Below are 3,834 nucleotides of genomic sequence, written 5' to 3'. Positions count from 1 at the left end.
TATGTAGCTAGTAAAACCACCGGTGTAACACGAGAAAATTACTCCCACGAGATTTTTACTCCGGAGTAAAAATTTCGTACGAAAATGTTACTCCCTTTACGAAAAAAGCACTCCCCCATTACACAAGAAAATTACTCCCCACGACAGGTGAGTTCCGAGTTAACATTTCGTACACAAATGTTACTCCCCTGACGAATAAAAAACGAATAAATTACTTCACCCTAACACGAGCAATTTAACTTCCCATGCCAGGTGTACGTAATTTTGACTCCCTTGTCCCCTGTTAGTCTTGGTGGTGGAAGGGGTGGAGGGAGGCTAGCGCGACATTCGTTCGCGCGAAATGCCAATTTTGGCATTATCCCTTCGCCCGCATCCCATTTTCGCGTACGAGATTTTTTACTTAAAGTAAAAAAATGGGGAGTAAACATTTCGTGGAGGGAGTAATTTTTTCGTGCCTTGGGGAGTTCTTTTCTCGTACGAAAAATTTACTCGGAGTAAGAATTTCGTACGAAATTTTTACTCCGGAGTACATTTTTCGTGGAGTAAAAATTTCGTGTTACACCGGCGTGTCACACGTGCCTGAAGCCCGCTTGAGCGTGAAAAGAAGCCAAGGTTTGAGCCTGGTGGTGCAAACATATACAGTAGAACCCCCATTTTAAGACCTTCCCCTCTCTTCAGTGGGCGGGGATGTAGCTCAGTCGGTAGCGCGCTGGATATGTATCCAGTTGGCCGCTGTCAGCGTGAGTTCGTCCCCACGTTCGGCGAGAGATTTATTTCTCAGTCAACTTTGTGTGCAGACTCTCCTCGGTCTCCGAACACCCCCGTGTGTACACGCAAGCACAAGACCAAGTGCGCACAAAAAAGATCCGGTAATCCATGTCAGAGTTCGGTGGGTTATAGAAACACGAAAATACCCAGCATGCTTCCTCCGAAAGCGGCGTATGGCTGCCTACATGGCGGGGTAAAAACGGTCATACACGTAAAAGCCGTGGGAGTTTCAGCCCACAAACAAAACAAAGACTCTCTTCTTCTTTTTAAGACCTTGTTTTTTCAGACTTTCTGTTCATAACTTCGGTAAAATTACCCCCCATTTTTCTTCTTCTTCTTCTGCGTTCGTGGGCTGAAACTCCCACGTACACTCGTGGGTTTTTTTTTGCACGAGTGGAATTTTACGTGTATGACCGTTTTTTACCCCGCCATTTAGGCAGCCATACGCCGTTTTTGGAGGAAACATGCTGGGTATTTTCGTGTTTCTATAACCCACCGAACTCTGACATGGATTACAGGATCTTTTTCGTGCGCACTTGGTCTTGTGCTTGCGTGTACACACGGGGGGTGTTCGGACACCGAGGAGAGTCTGCACACAAAGTTGACTCTGAGAAATAAATCTCTCGCCGAACGTGGGGACGAACTCACGTTGACAGCGGCCAACTGGATACAAATCCAGCGCGCTACCGACTGAGCTACATCCCCGCCCACACCCCCCATTTTAAGACTCTCTTCTTTTTAAAATCTGATTTTCTCAGATTTTTGGAGGTCTCAAAGGGGAAGGGGGGGGGTCCACATGATGTCACGACACCGTTTGCAGATGTCTGTTGGCGTTTAGCTGTAGGCATCCTTAAACAATGTTTAGTTTGACAGACGACTTGGGACTGATTCAAACCGTAAAGAAGAGCGACCATTGGATGACTTCTGCAACCCCCCCCCCCCCCCTTTCACCAGTTTTGGCCTAAGAACTGTATTTGGTGACTACTGTTCCCTCGGCGAATCTAGGATTGAATGTTTTGTTTCAGCGACTGACGGCACTTCAGACATTTTGATCTGACAATAAGAATACATAAATAAACAAATACATAAATAAATAAATTAACTCATAAATAAATAAATGAATAAAAATCTCAAGAAGCGATAACTGAGACGAAAGCTTCCCAGAGAAGAGCGGGGTCCACACACACAATCTTCAAACGATAGATGGCACTATTACTGGGTAATTGTGCTGCGTCTTTGCTGTTACCACAGAAGCGGTTAGGCCAAAATACAAAATATATGTTGGTTTAGGGTAACCCGACCGACCCTATTTTTTCCCGCCACATTTTGCGAACCATACCGAGACTATTATATGGGAAGTAACCTCCTTTAAAATCGAATTAATTAAAAAAAATAACAAGTCGCGTAAGGCGAAATTACTACATTTAGTCAAGCTGTGGAACTCACAGAAGGAAACTGAACGCACTGCATTTTTTCACAATGACCGTAGTCCGCAGCTCGTACAAAAGGCGAGCTTGTTTCGCGCTGTAGCGGTTGCGCTGTGCTGCATAGCACGCTTTTCTGTACCTCTCTTCGCTTTAACTTTCTGAGCGTGTTTTTAATCCAAACATATCATATCTATATGTTTTTGGAATCAGGAACCGACAAGGAATAAGATGAACTTGTTTTTAAATCGATTTCGAAAATGTTATTTTAATCATAATTTTTATATTTTTAATTTTCAGAGCTTGTTTTGAATCCAAAGGGAGGGAGGGAGGGAGAGAGAGAGAGAGAGAGAGAGAGAGAGAGAGAGAGAGAGAGAGAGAGAGAGAGAGAGAGAGAGAACAAGAACAAGAACAAATCTTTAATTGTCTAAGGCCACAGCCCCTTACAACAGTGGTTAAAATAACAGCAATAGTATCTGCACAGTTATAAATTATAGTCAAGCATAAAATTCAACAAATACATTGATGAAGACCCTGATGACATGTCACTGAACCTGATTTATAAGGGTTCGTCTCTTCTGTAACATGAAGAACACAAATCTGTTGAAGCTGTTCATCACATTATCCTCATTACTGCCACAGAAATACACAAGTTGTTGTTGCAGCGTCTTAGAGTTCGAGATTTTCAAGTACTTTGCTCGAAGGTCTTGATAAAAAGGACATAAAAATACAACATGGTGTTCATCTTCTTTATCAGCTGTACAGAGAGGACAGTTTTTTGTCGTTTGGTTTGGTGCGTACCGAAACTTGTGAGCGTTGATTTCGGATACTCCTGCGCGTAAACGAGTAAGAGCAACTCTGTACTTGATATCTTCGATTAATTCAATGTATTTCTCTTTTTCCAAGCATGTTTTGTAACAATTATAAATGTCGAAACGTTCACTGCATTCTGAAAAAAATCTTGTAAACGTCTTTTAAACTCTTGTAAAAAACAGTTCTCATTCCCAACCATTCCGTACATCCACACAGCAGCAAAACCATTACAACATAACCGTCGCGATATAACCTTGAACGGTTGAAAACGACGTTAAACACCAAATAAAGAAAGAATTACAACATAAAAGACTCTGCACAAGTGAGACCCAATTTGTGTGGCCCTTCGATGCCAAATTACATAAAGCTTTGTATGCAATCTTGGAATATCTTGAATCAGGTTGCTTCAGCAGTGTCGAGAGAGAGAGAGAGAGAGAGAGAGAGAGAGAGAGAGAGAGAGAGAGAGAGAGAGAGAGAGAGAGAGAGAGCTAATATTAACACTATTCCAACTAATATGGCTGTTACTGTGTGTGTGTGTGTGTGTGTGTGTGTGTGTGTGTGTGTGTGTGTGTGTGTGGTTTGTGTGTGTGTGGTTTGTGTGTGTGTGGTTTGTGTCTGGTGTGTGTGTGTGGTGTGTGTGTGTGTGTGTGTGTGTGTGTGGTGTGTGCGTGTGCATGTGTGTTAGCAAGGCAAAAGGTAGAAAGAATTTCAGGCGCCTTCATGTATTGCAGACCCCTATGTCCCCGAGACCTCCACCACAGACGTACTCGCAATACCATTATCGATCGCTAGAGCCAAGGAAAAGCCAAAGCAGTATGAATAGCACTGG

General features: G+C 43.1%; 1 protein-coding gene across 2 annotated transcripts in view; it reads left to right on the top strand.

Annotated features, from left to right (window-relative positions):
* The first annotated feature begins 3,723 nt into the window (after positions 1-3,723).
* Positions 3,724-3,834, top strand: part of LOC138977232 (uncharacterized) — a 19,650-nt gene continuing 19,539 nt past the window's right edge. For both annotated transcript variants that reach the window (XM_070350147.1, XM_070350139.1), the window contains exon 1: positions 3,724-3,834. This exon is cut by the window's right edge and continues 155 nt beyond it. The gene's annotated coding sequence lies outside the window, so the exon portion shown is untranslated.

Source organism: Littorina saxatilis, linkage group LG1 (assembly GCF_037325665.1).
Source record: "Littorina saxatilis isolate snail1 linkage group LG1, US_GU_Lsax_2.0, whole genome shotgun sequence".
NCBI classification, from domain to species: domain Eukaryota; kingdom Metazoa; phylum Mollusca; class Gastropoda; order Littorinimorpha; family Littorinidae; genus Littorina; species Littorina saxatilis.
Note: the sequence above shows the minus strand (reverse complement) of the source record. Positions and strands in the feature narration are given on the sequence as shown.